This window comes from Terrapene carolina, unplaced genomic scaffold (assembly GCF_002925995.2).
Source record: "Terrapene carolina triunguis isolate 2854851 unplaced genomic scaffold, T_m_triunguis-2.0 Scaffold23, whole genome shotgun sequence".
Lineage (NCBI taxonomy): Eukaryota > Metazoa > Chordata > Testudines > Emydidae > Terrapene > Terrapene triunguis.
This window is the reverse complement of record NW_020664374.1, coordinates 1,330,115-1,347,945: the sequence shown is the minus strand read 5'-3', so window position 1 is coordinate 1,347,945 and position 17,831 is coordinate 1,330,115. Positions and strand designations below refer to the sequence as shown.

At 41.4% G+C, this 17,831-nt stretch overlaps 1 protein-coding gene across 1 annotated transcript in view; it reads right to left on the bottom strand.

Moving 5' to 3' along the window:
* Positions 1 to 17,831, bottom strand: part of LOC112109713 (gamma-aminobutyric acid receptor subunit gamma-3) — a 514,545-nt gene that overhangs the window by 430,782 nt on the left and 65,932 nt on the right. The gene's annotated exons all lie outside the window — the stretch shown is intronic.

The following is a 17,831-nucleotide window of genomic DNA, read 5'->3' as shown; positions in this document are numbered from 1 at the left end:
GACATTAAGTGACTCACCCAAGGTCACAAAGCAGGTCAGGTCCAGTGCTGGGAATACAGCATTGTGCTCTATCCATTGGGCAACAGTGCCTCCCTACTTGTAGGTATGATGCACCTACTGCAATAAGCATACCAAGTACAGTTTGTCCTGACACCCCATTGACTCTAACTGAATCCCACAAAATTACTAACCTTTGAAAACATGGAAGATATTTAAAGTGATCATGTCAACCCAATCTATGTGTCCTTATTAAAGAGAGCTGCGTTGCACATATCATATGTTTTTAAATATATATATATATATACACACACATACACACACACATATACTAGGTTTGTCCACGTGCAGCAGATACATGCATACAGCATCTTTTTCCCTCCCAAAGCATTGCTCCCTGGTGACCAAAGATTGATTTTAGTCAAAAAGCTAGAATGGTTCTATTTCATTATTCCTTTAATTATGTATTTGGAAACTACCTCAGACTATTTTGTGGCCATCCCCTATTATTATCCAAATCTTGACATCTCTACTCAGTTATTAAGGGAAGACACTCATTTAGCTCAGTGGAACTTTTTACTCAGATAATCAAAAGTTTTCTGATGACGTATCAATTCTGTGGGATTTGGCTGGCATCAGTAACATATATGATCCTTAGGGACAGTGAGATTTATTTGTAAACATTGTTTGTGTGACAGACATTGCAATCACATGCAATATCTTTAGGGACCATACTGTATTACATCTATGAATGGTTTATCTAGGATTGTTCTCTACTCCATGAGCAAGGTTTACCACAGCTCCTACAGGAAATAAAAACACTGGTAGGGTGATTAAGGAGTGACTGAGACTAAACAACTCTAGAGACAAAACCCTTGAGTGGTTTGCATATACCAATTCAAGCTGGGTTTTCCAGAGACTAGGAGACAAGGGCTTGAACTGACACAATGCCTTCTTTCTAATCCAACAAGCAAATGGGACATTCTTTCCAGTGAGGGGGGCCCCAGTCCTTGTTGAAAGTCTGGAAAGGCTTTGGCCTACTAGGGCCCCATAAGACTGCTCATAGAATCATAGAAGATTAGGGCTGGAAGAGACCGCAGGAGGTCGTCTAGTCCAACCCCCTGCTCAAAGCGGGACCAACCCCAACTAAATCATCCCAGACAGGGCTTTGTCAAGCCGGGCCTTAAAAACGTCTAAGGATGGAGATTCCACTAGATAACCCATTCCAGTGCTTCACCACCCTCCTAGTGAAACAGTTTTTCCTAATATCCAACCTATACCTCCCCCACTGCAACTTGAGACCATTGCTCCTTGTTCGGTCATCTGCCACCACTGAGAACAGCTGAGCTCCATCCTCTTTGGAACCCCCCTTCAGTTGAAGGCTGCTATCAAATCCCCCCTCACTCTTCTCTTCTGCAGACTAAATAAGCCCAGTTCCCTCAGCCTCTCCTCGTAAGTCATGTGCCCTAGCCCCATAATCATTTTCCTTGCCCTCCACTGGACTCTCTCCAATTGTCCGCATCCTTTCTGTAGTGGGGGGGCCCAAAACTGGACGCAATACTCCAGATGTGGCCTCACCAGTGCCAAATAGAGGGGAATAATCACTTCCCTCAATCTGCTGGCAATGCTCCTACTAATGCAGCCCAATATGCCGCTAGCCTTGGCAACAAGGGCACACTGTTGACTCTCATCCAGCTTCTCATCCACTGTAATCCCAGGTCCTTTTGTGCAGAACCGCTGCATAGCCAGTCGGTCTCCAGTCTGTAGCAGTCCATGGGATTCTTCCATCGTAAGTGAAGGACTCTCAACTTGTCCTTAACATAAGAACAGCCGTACTTGTCCTTAACATAAGAACCCGTACTGGGTTAGACCAAAGGTCCATCTAGCCCTGTATCCTGTCTACCAACAGTGGCCGATGCCAGGTGCCCCAGAGGGAGTGAACCTAACAGGTAATGATCAAGTGATCTCTCTCCTGCCATCCATCTCCACCCTCTGACAAACAGAGGCTAGGGACACCATTCCTTACCCAACCTGGCCCCATGGACTTAACCTCCATGAATTTATCCAGTTCTCTTTTAAATGCTGTTATAGTCCTAGCCTTCACAATCTCCTCAGGCAAGGAGTTCCACAAATTGACTGTGCGCTGTGTGAAGAAGAACTTCCTTTTATTTGTGTTAAACCTGCTGCCCATTAATTTCATTTGGTGGCCTCTAGTTCTTGTATTATGGGAACAAGTAAATAACTTTTCCTTATTTACTTTCTCCACATCACTCATGATTTTATATACCTCTATGTCCTTGTTGAACCTCATCAGATTTCTTTTAGCCCAACCCTCCAATTTGTCTAGGTCACTCTGGACCCTATCCACCCCATCCAGCGTATCTACCTTGCCCCCCAGCTTAGTGTCATCCATGAACTTGCTGAGGGTGCAATCCATCCCAACATCCAGATCATTAATAAAGATGTTGAACAAAACCAGCCCCAGGACCGACCCCTGGGGCACTCCACTTGATACCAGTTGCCAACTAGACATAGAGTTGTTGATCACTACCCGTTGAACCTAATGATCTAGCCAGCTTTCTATCCACCTTATAGTCCATTCATCCAATCCATACTTCTTTAACTTGCTGGCAAGAATACTGTGGGAGACTGTATCAAAAGCTTTGCTAAAGTCAAGGTATATCACGTCTGCCACTTTCCCCATATCCAAAGAGCCAGTTATCTCATCATAGAAGGCAATCAGGTTGATCAGGCATGACTTGCCCTTGGTGAATCCATGTTGACTGTTCCTGATCACCTTCCTCTCCCCCAAGTGCTTCAAAATGGATTCCTTGGGGACCTGCTCCATGATTTTTCCAGGGACTGAGGTGAGGCTGACTGGTCTGTGGTTCCCCAGATTCTCCTTCTTCCCTTTTTTAAATATGGGCACTCTATTTGCCTCTTTTCAATTGTCCGGGACCTCCCACAATCACCACAAGTTTTCAAAGATAATGGCCAATTGCTCTGCAATCACATCAGCCAATTCCCTCAGCACCCTCGGATACATTGCATCCGGCCCCATGGACTTGTGCATGTCCAGCTTTTCTAAAATGTCCTTAACCTGTTCTTTCACCACTGAGGGCTGCTCACCTCCTCCACATACTATGCTGCTCAATGCTGCAGTCTGGGAGCTGACCTTGTCTGTAAAGACTGAAGCAAAAAAAGCATTGAGTACTTCAGCTTTTTCTACATCTGTCACTAGGTTGCCTCCCCCATTCAGTAAGGGTCCCACACTTACTCTGACCTTCTTCTTGTTGCTAACATACCTATAGAAACCCTTTGTTACCCTTCACATCCCTTGCTAGCTGCAACTCCAACTGTGCTTTTGCCTTCCTGATTATACCCCTGTATGCTCGAGCAATATTTTATACTCCTCCCTAATCATCTGTCCAAGTTTCCACTTCGGTGAGCTTAAACACAAAAAGAGAGCTTACAAGAAGATTTCTCTGTTAAGCCAAGCTGATCGCCTGCCATATTTGCTATTCTTTCTGCACACTGGGATAGTTTGTTCCTGCACCCTCAATAAAGCTTCTTTAAAATACAGCCAGCTCTCCTGGACTCCTTCCCCCATCAAATTAGCCTTCCAAGGGATCCTGCCCATCAGTTCCCTGATGGAGTCAAAGTCTGCTTTTCTGAAGTCCAGGGTCCATATTCTGCTGCTCTCCCTTCTTCCTTTTGTCAGGATCCTGACCTCAACCATCTCAAGGTCACTGCTGCCCGGGTTCCCACCCACTTCTATGATGATTCCTGGTATGTTTAGTATGTGTGTAAATCTGCTTAATGTTTTTATATTTTTTCTCTGTAATGCTTTTACCTTAAGAATGTTCTTGCTTAGAAAGAGCTGTGTGATAACTTATAACTTCTGGCAACACACTGTTCACAGCCCTCAGAGATGCGGGACTTTTGGCAGACTGGCTTAGTGGGAATATCAGTGTAAGGCATGGAGCTGTGCAGCCTTAAAATCCTCAGTCAGAAGGGAATGGAACAAAGGGGTTTGCCCAAAGAGAGGTGATGGCTGGAGACCTGAGATCAGACTGGGAGCTCCTGGAATAGAGTTCAAACTGACTGTGATTGATGGAGATAAGAACTCAAATTGTATTATATTCTAAAGTCTTTCAGTGTATGTAATGTGCTAGAAGACAGAAAAGGAGAGCAATAAAGTAAATTACAGAGATCATTGAAAAGAAATATCCAGTTTATCACGTTTTATCAGACCTTTTGCCCAATGTAAAGTTACATCAAACATACTGTATTGCTAAAATCTCATGGTGAGCTTGACAATATTAATGACAGGGGAAACAGAATAAGCAGGTATCCAGAACTTACCCTACAAGGTAAATACAACCTATATTCTCTGACAGGTTCCCAAGTCACTCCCTCATATTTGTTAGGAAGATAGAAAATGGCATACTGGACCGAGCCAGTGGTACAGTGTGGCCAGTATCTCTGACAGTGGCCAGTACCAGATACTCCAGAGAAAGGTAAATTACCCCAAACTGGACAATTATAGAATATCTTGCCCAGAGTTGAAGTTTTTCTTCCTAACCCCCAAGAGCTGGCTGTTGGTTGACATGCTGAGTCACGATGTCTGAGGCAGCAGGCATGTATCTGAATTCTGCACCCTTTAGCATAACCAGCAGGATTCTAGTTACTGTAATAGAAAATAACTTCCAAACATCTATGTTTCTGCAAATTGGCCAAACAATCTGGATTCCATGACTTGTAAAATGACCCTCTTTCCTGGAGGGATCTGTTAATCAGCTAGCATCTGCAGGCTGTCACCTCTGTATGCAGCCAAGCGTTCAGACAAAAGAATTTAGAAAGGTTTGTTTAGATAAATCCCTTTCAGAAGGGGAGATGATGAAGGAAAGGCAGAAAATTCAAATTCTTGAATAAAATGGTAACTTACCTGATGTCAACTCAGTGCCACAGGCAATAACCCAGTGGTGAACAATGAGAAATTATTCTCCAGTTGATATATACCTTGGATCCCCTTTGTCAATATATACAAAAGGGAATGATAAAGAAAAACAGAGGGTTTTTCCCCCACCAAGAAATAATGTAAAAATAAAGAGACCAAGAAGATGTTAACCACCAAAAGAGAAACCTTTTCATCTAAGACATTTTATTCTCAGCCATTCAGATCTCTAACATCAATCTGTTGGGATAAGAAGAGGTCTCCAATAGCTTTTCTTACAACCAAATCTTTGACTGTTGAGCAATCTGTTGAACAAATGGGAGCCTTGGGAATGTAGGCCCTGATTTTCCAAAGCAATTAGTTATTTTAGGTACTAATGTGAGACACCTGAAATGGGATTGGTTTTCAGAGTGCTGAACACCCACCATCTGAAAAATCCAGCCCTTTTAAAAGGGTGTCTCAAGTCGGGCACCAGAACTGAGGCAACCAACAAAAAAAATTCACTAATCACTTTTGAAATCTTGGCCATAATATCATTTAGAACAAAAGGTCCAGATTGGAACTTGACCCCTAAGTCTACAGGAGAATGTGCTCTGCTACTTGAGCCAAATACAATACTGCACTAACTCAAACCCTTCTTTGTAGCATTCACCCATTCTTCCTGATTCAGAGAAGCCCCTCCTCACAGCAGCCCTGTCCCAGTTTTGATTACAAAAATTTGATTCGATACAGAGTCCAATTTTGATTACAATTTTGACTGAATATAGAAACTAGCTTGATAAAACATTTGAATCAATGCAGAATTCCATAGCAAAGATACAACAAAATAAATCATCAGAAAGAAATGAAGTTACTGGAGCCAATGTGCTGAGACAGAGTAAATCACTAGAGGTGGTTCTGAGGAAGCTTTGATACTGAGAATAACCTTATTGCTCAGCTTTCCCCAAGCCATTACATTTCTTTAGGTCTTGTTTATTTGCTGCACCGTTGCAGATGGAAATGGAGGTTTCCTTTCCTGTGACCTCAGTACAGCATGATATTTGTCTTCAATGAAAAAAAATAAAATAAAGCCAACATTGGTTTTCTGCAATGGCTTCAGTTAAACTCTTGCAGAATCACAAGAAATAGAATCTAACCTAAAATTTAACTCCCGTGGCAGAACTAAGCCTATCACCATTACCTTTCATTGAATAGGACGACTCATACACTGCTCCTGTAGTCATATAAAACTAAGAAAACTATTTGGGTCATTACCTTATTCAAGCCAATATGTCACATTGGTCATGTTCTCAGGCTGAAACCCCTGCTATCCCTTGAGTTCTACAAACTGTCTGATTCAATGTGCCCCCTATCCAGCCTGAATTGGGATATAGGTCCCACTATGCCCTCCCATGCCAGATAAATCAACCCATTTCCCAGCTGCTGCAGCCTTTCCACAGTAGTACACTTAGTTTTGCAATATCTGCCTATCACACTTTTTATACAGATTAAAAAAAAAAAATCTAAGCTTCATGCCGGCATGGAAGAAATATCTTTGCTGTATCTTTTTACCTGTGGGAGGTACTTATACTGTGGTGATGGGTGGCTATATAAGAACCCAGATGGGTTGGGTAGATTTCTTTCTAACATTGTAAATCTACCCAATCCAACCTACCTCCCAGTTGCCTCTGACCTCCCATTATGCATAGCACATACACCCACCTCACCCTGCATATCCACCATGCTCTGACCTGGGTCACCAGGTCTCCCAGAAATTGCACCCATCCTACAGGCCACTCTCCCTGTGACAAATGCCTTATTCGTACCTGCACTTTCAGGGAGATGAGCGAGTTTAAGAACTAAAATAGAAGATAGCTTGAGACCGAACATGTAATTGGGATGGCCTTAAAATACTTTATGATGAAAAGCTTGGCAGGGACATGGTACAATAAGAAACACTGCTAGGTATTAGTAGTAGTAATAATAATACATAACTCTTATTTAGCACTCTTCAATCAGTAGATCTCAAACAGCTTTCCAAAGAAGGTCAGTATCATTACCCCATTTCACAGATGGGCAAGCTGAGGCACAGAGAGGGGATGTGTCTCATAAGGCAGAGCCAGAAATGGAACCCATGTCATCAGAGTCAGTCTACTGCTCTATAAATAAGCCACACTGTCTCCTGAGTGAAATGGCTTGCTCAAAGGTACATTGAAGAAGCATAGACTAAACAGATCCAGTTCATCCAGTAGTGTGAAAACTGGACTCCAGTTCTTATCCCAAGCTTCTTTCTGAACATAGCTCAAGATCTAGAGCTGTGTGGGAAAAAAATTCCCCTGTCATTGAAACAAGCATATTTCTATTCCAACCCCTATTTTTCTAATTCAATATCTTGATATTATTTTCAACAGCAATATGAATTGCATATTAGCATATAATGCAGGCTGCCATTCAGATGCATGTTTTAAAAAAGTATTACTTGTTCAGACTACTTAACTAGCTTTTGATGCCTTTGTCATCAGAAAAAGAATTTAAATGCTACTTTGCAGGCCCACACACTGTAGGCAGTTAGTTTTTAAAATAAGCTATCCCTTTGGGTATTTTGGGAGAGATTTAGAAACAGATTAGATGTTTATGTCTGAAAAAAGCTATTGAGCAGGGAGGTTACCACTTTTCATTGATTTTTAAAAAAATAGTAACGTTCTGCTCTGTCAGTGGTAATATTGTAAACGAGGGGGGTTTCCCATGTCTATGCATACTATTACTACTAGTTATATGGTCATATTGTAACATTAAACAGTTAATACATAATAGTGTGACAGGATAGGATTTGAATTATAATACAGCATGCTTGTGTAGCCTGCAAATTTCAGCAAGGAGAAAAGAATATATCCCTAGCAAAATAGTATTCTCTTCCAATCTTACTTGTATTAGCAAAGATCATAAAGAATCCTACTCATTAAAATCTGAATACCCTCCACTGGGAGTGCACTTCTAACATGTTTCCTTACAGCTGGTTTTGAGCTAGATCTGCTGGCTAACCAGGGGCTCTAATTTGGGCTCTAAAAGGACGTTATGAAATCCATAATGCAGCCTGCAGACAGTTGCATAATTAGAGTAATTCCTAACTGTTCTACCAAGACCATATAATGCTACAAATGGAACTGAGTGGCCTGAAACTTAAACATAATTGTCAATCTTAAGCACTGGGTGGCGCATGATAAGTTGTTCAGCTCTTTTCTTTCTAAAAAGATTAAAATGGAAAGCAATTTCCTCTGTTTGGTCTTGGAGTGGTGACTCAGATTGGTCACCTACAGAATGTAATATGGGATTTTCTAAATTCTGACTCCTAGAACTGGCTCTTGGCTAGAGGCCCTTAATTTGGGAGTCAGGAATATCATGGCTGACCTCAGTTTTCTAGCTCTAGACTGTGGACCCCTAAAGGTTATGGATTATTTATGGTCTCCCCCTTCTACAGTGATTCCAGGCCAGCCTTTGGGGTCTATGCAACTTATGGCCACAGGTTCCTATCTATCACTTCACAGCAGAGAGGGCAGTGCCACCCAAGCTTTTACTGGAGGTAACTCCCTCGCAGCAGGGTCCTGCAGCTAAGCCAGTTTCTCTTTTGAACAGTTAATGCAACCCTTGGCCACAAAGAGGAGCAGCTCATTAACAGAAGAGACAGCAAGGGCCAGTGGTTTAAGTAAAAAAAAAAAATCAGTTCAGTTATATGGTCTGTCATACAGGAGGTCAGACCAAATGATCAGAATGGTCCCTTCTGGCTATGGAATCTATGAAGTAGTGAACAGAGAACCAGGGGCTCCTCTGTTTCAGTCCCTGACACCGATTCCTCCTTATGCTTTGGTCTAATCACTTGACCTTTTTGCTTTAGATTCTCTGTGCCCGATTGTCTATTGCCTTGCTCCTTGTAAAATCATTTACACCTGTGCGAAGTGAGTGCACAGGACTACCATTCTAAGTTGGTAGTGTTTTACACCATTTTGCACAGTTGTAAATGATTGAAGAAGGTATAAAACAGTGGAGCATCATGACATTTTCCATGATATTCAGCCAGCTTCTGTCACATGATGGACTTCAGTGGGATCAGAAATAAGCCAATACTGAGTGCTTTTGAAAAATCCCACCTAAAAACAGTCAGGTTGTATCTGTATATACAAATCCTCTTTCATTGTGCCTAATATACTTTCCACGTCAAGTGAACTTCAAGAATATCATTGTAGAGCTACTACATGTTGCACTTTTTTCCCCTTGAGGAACTCAATGAGATGGATAATCCAGCACCATCATAATTCATTGTGTTTTATGTGGTCTTCTCAAAAGGTCAGAGTGAAACAAAATGCAGATAATAACCCACTACCACAATAGATGCAAAGTAGCACTACCACTACTGCAACACTAGAGGCTTTAAATAGACAATAGCGATGTTGTGTGGTTCAAACCTACAGTAGGACACAATACTCCTATTTTAATTGATGCAGAGTGAGGGTACAATGCCCAAAGTATGACATATTGTAAAGGGAACACTGCAGTGATTACACTCTTAGCTCATCATGGCCTGCATGTTTTTAACATTCTGAGGTTTCCACAGGAAGTCATTTCATCATTCAAAAGAGAACAGATAAAGAATTACCAGACTTTGAGGCCATTCATTACTTTTGCCTCATTAGGGACTAAATAATTCAAGTTCTAAAAGCTATTTAAAAAGATAGACACAAGCACAGATCTTTGTAGCAAAGTTACTCATGTTCTGTGTGTTATAGCAGATAACTTGGCCTTTTCATATTGCAGAAGATTTCATAACCCAACATGTAAAGTGAACAAATGAAATCCTAACAATGATACTAGAGCAGGAGGGTAAAATTGTTGATTGTGTTGCAGAAAAGGCAGACGTATTCAGTAAATATTTGGAAAAGTGCAGGATGATTTATTCATCTCTTATAGTGAAGAGGAATCCTTTATATTCCATTCATAACTAGAGGTAGGGGGTTGTTAAACAGTAACTATTAATGTTACACATTTTTAGATCAGGACTAAATCATGTGCACCAAAGAGTGTTACAAGAAATGGCCAAGGAACTCTGTGAACCATTAATATTGATTTTTAATAATTCTAGAAACTCCAGGGAAAATCCAGATAACTAGAAATAAAGCTAATGTTGGGCCAGTATGTAGTAAGTGCAAATAAAAGGACTTTGAAACTGAGCACACAATTTTAACAGTGAGGTAATTAACCATTACAAAAAAAACAAAAAACAAAAACACTTACCATGGGATATGGTGTATTCTCTATCACTTGAACTCTTTAAATCAAGACTGGAAATCTTTCTAGAAGATATGCGATAGCTCAAACAGATGTTATGGAATTGATGCAGAAGTTACTGGGTGAGGTTGTCTGCCCTGTATTATGCAGGTGGTCACTAAATCATCACAAGGGTCCCTTCTGGCCTTAAAAATCTAGGAAAATGTATGTAAATCCTTTGGTCTGGAGTTCAACCTTGGAGCAACTGTGGTTGTCGTAGTAGTAGATATTAGTAGCAATCTTTTAGTTGATGCACTTGGTTTAGCATTGGTGAATTTCTGTGTACCCCCTCCTGTGCTGGTATTTTGGTCATGTAGGTAGGTTAGCCCCAGATAAGATCCATGTACCCAGACCCAAACTCTATAATCTGTGGTGCTGCTAAACAATGCTCCATGACAAACAGGAGATATGGAATCCCCCTGTATTGACTCTCTACAGCCAGTCACTCCTTCACACATGTAGCAGACCCTGCCCCACTGCAACAAGATCCTAAAAGTAGTGGATGTGCCCCAGCTTAGTATATCTGTATGCATGTACTAGTTCTCATTGGTAATATGAGCTTATATTTAAAACTAAAAAGGAAATTCAAAATTCTGCTCACAGAGCAACTGTCATTTGAGGTCAAAAGGAGCTACTTGCTACTGAGCACTGCAAAATCTGTCACAGAAGTTTGAAAATAAAGCCTGGATTTACATATGCTTGCACAGAAACAATAGCATTTTATGTTGACACTAAATTGGAATATATTCATTTTAAAATCCCTATAACATAAAATTGAAATCCTGATATGGTCAAAATCCAGAATTAAGTATTGAAGGAGTAGCCTTGGATATAAAGGAGTATCAGGTGTTAAAGCCTTTTATTGAAAGTCTATGTGCACTATTATAATGATTTGTCGAGTATCTAATAAGGATTAGGTTTTCCTGGAAACAGATTATACTGAAGTCACTTCCATGGGCTGATGAATGCAGGTCCACTTCAGTAAACTAATTAAAACAGGCTCAGTGTCTATGAATGAATGTCACATATCTGATCCAGCAACTAAATGAAGTGGAAGTCAAAAGGTCTTTTTTGCATCCTTCACAACATGACTATTGTACTGTAAATCCAAAAGTCTATGGAGCTGCATAGGAAAGGTTTGGAGCACAGAACAGGGTTTGAATCAATTACTGCAAGCATTGCAGAAAAACACTCATTTTACATTTCTATGATTAAAAATAGTCAGTCTGTATTCTGGCATCACATGTAAGAGCCATTTTTTAAGAGCTCCCCTGAAGACCAGTTCAGTAGTCTGGTGGGCTGCTTAATGAAGGACTCTACCTAGCTCCCCCATTCCTCTGACTGATGAGAGTTGAATACATTTCAAAGGTGGTATTCCTTTGTACTGGAGAGTAGGAAGAGTTTTATGCCACTCTGCAGCAAAACATGCTGAGCTTGGCCTCTCCAATCTCACGTCCACCCTGCCCACAGGGACTTGAGGCTGTGGCAGGACACTGCCAAAGGTCCACAAATGGGTGCTACTCCAAGCGAGCCACTATGGACTGTTTGCACTATAGGGGACCAAGACCCAAACTGAAGGGGCTGAGGTAGGAAGTATCCCAGGGCAGTGGACTTAGACTCTTTGCCGGGAGGACCCTGCTGGCATTGCTTCACAAAGGGCCCTGGCTTCGGACACGGTGAAGAAGGAGTACCCTGGCTCCCTTACCACACCCCCTTAAGGGCTGAGATCCAGATGCAAGTGGAGGCCAGAAGGTACCCAGCCTAAGATGAAGAACCAGGTACCTCTGTCAGGGAAGCAAAGGGCTGAAAGTCAGGTGTGCTAGCCCCTACACCATCCTAAACTAAGCTCCTAAATCCATGTGACTAGATTTGCAAGACTGCTGCCTAATCAGCAATTTTGAAATTCTGGCCATTTATTTGGAAGCCTAGGTTTTAGGCATGCATTTCTGAAAAATCTTAGCTTTTGTTATCGTGTAGCCCATGTACAGTTGTACAAAGGAAATACACCAAATGAGTGTAGCCAGAGGACCAAAGAGAATACTTGTGTTTCACACGAGTTTTGTACAGGTGTAAGTGACCATATAAGATGCAGGGCAGAGGAGCATCAAGCCCAATATATTCTTAGGAGTACATCAAGAATTCAAAATATACTAATATATACACAAAATATATTGCAGTATTTTCCCCTACACTGTAGTGTTTCTCATCATTCACTAAGATAAGTCTATCTCTGCAGATGGATTTCGGTGTTTCCACAAGAAGGGTAGGAGAATGGACATTAGGAGGAAGGATAGTGCTGATACCAGTCAGAGAGGTGATACTGGTAGTAGAATCCTCACCCAATTGGGTGCAGCCAATGTGGCCAAAGGCAAGCAGCAACAGTTAAGATGTTTGTACACCAATGCAAGGAGCCTGGGTAACAAAATGGAAGAACTAGAACTACTGGTACAGGAAATGTAACCAGATATTATAGGGATAACAGAAACATGGTGGAATTGTAGTCATGACTGGAGTACGGGTATTGAAGGGTAAGTGCTGTTCAGGAAAGACAGAACTAAAAGGCACAGGTGGTGGAGTAGCAGTGTTTATTAATGATGAGGTAGACTGTAAAGAAATTAGAAGTAATGGAATGGATAAGACAGAGTCTGTTTGGACCAAAATTACTTTGGGGAAGAAAGCTACTAGAGGTTCTCCTGGTATAGTGCTTGGGGTGTGTTACAGACACCCTGGATCTGATTAGGATATGGATAGAGACATCTTTAATGTTTTTAATGAAATAAATACTACTGGGAATTGTGTGATTATGGGAGACTAACTTCCCAGATATAGATTGGAGGACAAATGCTACTGATAACAGTAGGGCCCAGATTTTCCTGGATGTGATATCTGACAGATTTTTTCACCAAATAGCTGCTGAACCAACAAGGGGTGATGCCATTTTAGATTTGCTATTGCTGAGAAGTGAGAACCTCATAGAAGAACTTATTGCAGAGGACAACCTTGGTTTGAGTTATCATGAGCTAATTCAGTTTAAACTAAATGGAAGGATAAACAAAAATAGATATGCAAAAGGGTTCTTGACTTCAAAAGAGCTAACTTTAAGAAATTAAGAGAATTAGTTAGGGAAGTGGACTGGACCAAAGAACTCAAGGATCTGAATGTGGAAGAGGCTTGGAATTACTTTAAGTCAAAGTTGCAGAAGCTACCTGAAGTCTGCATCCCAAGCAAGGGGGAAAAATTCATAGGGAAGGGCTGAAGACCAAGCTGGATGAGCAAACATATCAAACAGGTGATTAAGAGAAAGCAGAACGCCTACAAGGAATGGAAGATGGGAGGGATCAGCAAGGAACACTACCTCTTGGAGGTCAGAAAGTGTAGGTATAAATTGAGACTGCCAAAAGCCAAGCAGAGTTGGACCTTGAAAAGGGAATTAAAACCAATAGTAAGAGGTTCTATAGCCATATAAAGAAGAAGAAAACAAGGAAAGAAGAAGTGGGACTGTTAAGCACTGAGGATGGGGTGGAGATTAAGGATTATGTAGGCATGGCCCAACACCTAAACAAATACTTTGCCTCAGTTTTTAATGAGGCTAATGAAAAGCTTAGGGGTAGTGGCAGGGTGGCTAATGACAATTAAGATATGGAGGAAGAAATTACCAAATCTGAGGTGGAAGTCAAACTCAAACACCTTAATAGGACTAAATCAGGAAGCCCGGATAATCTCCATCCAAAAATATTAAAGGAACTGGCACATTAAATTGCAAGCCCAATAGCAATGATTTTTAGTGAACCTGTAAACTCAGGGGGGGGGGCATACCATATGAATGGATAATTACTAATATAGTTCATATTTTTAAGGAAGGGGAAAAAAGTGATCCGGGAAACTACAGGCCTGTTAGTTTGACCTCAATTGTATGCAATATCTTGGAACAAATTTTGAAAGAGAAAGTAATTAAGGACATACAAGTAAATGGTAATTGGGATAAAATACAACATGGTTTTACAAAAGGTAGACAGTGCCAGACTAACCTGATCTCCTTTGATAAAATAACTGATTTTTTTAGACAAAAGAAATGCAGGAGATCTAATCTACCTGGATTTCAGTAAGGCATTTGATATAGTTCCACATTGAAATTTATTTAAATTGGAAAAGATGGGGATTAAGATGAGAATTGAAAGGTGGTTGAGGAACTGGTTAAAGGGGAGACTAAAGTGGATGATACTGAGACGTGAACTGTGAGGCTGGATGAGGTTACTAGTAGAGTTCCTCGGGGTTTGGACTTAGGACCAATCTTATTTAACATTTTTACAACTGACCTTGGCACAAAAAGTGGGAGTGTGCTAATAAAATTTGCAGATGACATAAAGGTGGGAGATATTGCCAATACGGAGGAGGACCAGAATATCATACAAGAAGATCTGGGTGACCTTGTAAACTGGAGTAATAGAAATGGAATGAAATTTAATAGTGCAAAGTGCAAGGTCATGCATGTAGGGACTAACAACAAGATTTTTTTCCTATAAGCTGGGGACTTATGAGTTGGAAGCGACAGAGGAGGAGAAAGCCCTGGTTATACTGGTTGATATCAGGATGACTATGAGCCGTCAATGTGATGCAGCCATGAAAAAGGCTAATGCAGTCCTAGGATGCATCAGGCAAGGTATTTCCAGTAGAGACAGGAAGGTGTTAGTACCATTATACAAGGCACTGGTGAGACCTCATCTGGAATAGTGTGTGCAGTTCTGGTCTTCCATGTTTAAGAAAGATGAATTCAAACTGGAACAGGTGCAGAGAAGGGCTACTAGGATGATCTGAGGAATGGAAAACCTACCTTATGAGAGGAGACTCAAAGAGCTTTGGTTAGGCTAAACAAGCTAAAGAAGGCCGAGAGGAGATAAGATTGCTCTCTACAAATACATCAGAGAGATAAATAACTCCTCTCCCTCCCTGGTATTTAAGTTAAGTGCCAATGTGGACTCAAGAACAAATGGATATAAACTGTTCATCAACAAGTTTAGACTCGAAATTAGACAAAGGTTTCTAACCATCAGAGGAGTGAAGTTCTGGAGCAGCCATCCAAGGGAAGCAGTGGGGGCAAGAAAACCTGACTTAAAGACTGAGCTTGATAATTTTATGGAGAGGATGGTTTGATAGACTGCCTATGATGGCATGTGGCCCATTGGTGACTTCCAGTAGCAAAAATCCCTGTGACTGGAAATGGGACACTAGATGGGGAGGACTCTGAGTTACTACAGAGAATTCTTTCCCAAGTATCTGCCTGGTGGGTCTTGCCCACATGCTCAGAGTCTAACTGACTACCATATGTGGTGTCAGGAAGGAATTTTCCCCCAGGTCAGATTGACAGAGACCCTGGGTGGGAGGAGTTTCACCTTCCTCTGTAGCATGGGGCACGGATCTCTTGCAGGTTTAAACTAGTGAAAATTGTAAATTTTCTGTAACTTGTCTTTAAACTATGATTTGAGGACTTCAGTAACTCAGCCAGACGTTAGGGGTCTATTATGGGAGTGGGTGGGTGAGGTTCTGTGGCCTGCAATGTGCAGGAGGTCAGACTAGATGATCACAGTGGTCCCTTCTGACCTTAAAGTATATGAGTCAGATCCTTAGCTGATGTAAATAGGTACATGTCCATTGACTTCAATATGCCCATTTATACTACTTGAGGATCCGATTCAGAGATCTTAAGAGTAAACCGATTTTTAAAGCCATTTTCAATGTTTAAATTTAGTATAATGTCCTACCCACTAAATTACTTTACACTGCTCTACTGAACAGGAAAAAAATCCTACTGGGAGAGAATCTTTCATGGTGCATTATTTACAATACATATTCTACAGCATTAGTCCACACAAATAAAACTTTATGAATAAGAACATTGGTAACATTGAGCCAGTACCAAGAAATGAGCTTTGCACTATGGATCCGGTATAGCTTGAAGACTATTTTTCAGCCTTCCAGATGGGTATTCTTCATGTAATTAACACCTGTGTCTGAGAGTAAACTAATGTGACTGAGAAAAGAACAGCTACTTGTAAACACAAACAAAAACCACCAAGTAAACAGAAACTGGGGGACAATCGAGTGTTCTAAGTTTCCTTGGGAGCCAGAATATCATTGGGACTGGGGTTTTAAAATGGTAAAAATCAACTGACTGAGAAATAGTAAACACAAAGCCTAGAAGAATAGAAGTAGAAGAACTACTGTGTTGCTGTGTGATCCTGGGTGAGTCTTTTAATTATAATTATGTTGACAGAGTGTTAGCGGACAAGCAACTCCATGTGAGCTCCCGGTGGGATGCTGTGGAAAAGTGCCAACCTGACCCTTGGATGCATAAATAGGGAAGTTGTGAGTATTAGTAGGAGGCGATTTTACCTGTCTGTATGGGACTGGTGAGACTGATACTGGAATGCAGTTAATTGCCCACTTTTTGAAAAGGAGGTTGAAAAATGGGGGCATGTGCAGAGACGAGCCACAAACATGATCTGAGGGCTGGAAAAATGTCTGACAGTGAGATTTAGGAACTCAATCTGTTTAGCTTATCAAAAAGACTGGGAGGAGTTGATTACAACATATAAATTCCACCATGGGGAGAATATACCAAGCACTAAAGGTCTCCTGTATCTAGCAGAGAATGGCATAATAAGAACCAATGGCTGGAAGCCAGGCAAATTCAAATTAGAAATCAGGCACAAATTTTACAGTGAGGAAGATCAACCATAAGAACAAACTACCAACGGAGGCTGCAGATTATCTCTTGATGGCTTCAGGTCGAGATTGGACACCTCTCAGGAAGACATGCTTTAGCCAAACACAAGCTATTGGGCTCAGTAAAGGGTAAGTGGGTGAAATGTAGGGAGCTGCTGGAAGCGGTAGCCAGTATGTCCCTCGGCCTGCGCCGCTTCCAGCAGCTCCCATTGGCCTGCAGCGGCGAGCCGCGGCCAGTGGGAGCCGCGATCAGCCAGACCTGCGGATGGGGCAGGTAAACAAACCAGCCCGGCCCGCCAGGGGCTTTCCCTACACAAGCGGTGACCCCAGTTTGAGAAACACTGGACTAGATGATGTAATGGCCTTAAAGTTTATGAATCTATGTCACCCAATGCTATCATTATATATTGTATTCAATGTGTCATCCTAATCCTTCAGTCAATGTATCAGACATACAGATTACTATTACAAGATAAGACTTCAGAAGATGCAGTTGTAACCCACTCTAGAACTAAGGGGCTCTGACTTCTTGTTGTAGTGGCTGGCCCACAAATAATGGTTTGAGTCTGCTCCTGCTTTTGAACTGGCACTAGAGGCTTGTGCTTTTAGATCCAGAGGTCCCAAATTCAATCCCCACAGATGTGGGGGGGATTAAAATTCCTATGGATGTATGAAAATTGGGCTAAGCATCCCCAGCTAAGGGAAGCATGTAACCCATGCTAAAACAGTGTGTCTGTTACATTATAATGGCTGCCCCACTTGAAAGATGTGTTTTAGAGTCTGCTACTGCTTTTTTGAGCTAGGAAACTGGCTCTTTAGTTCAAGTAGGAGATGTTTATGTTTTTAGGAACAGATG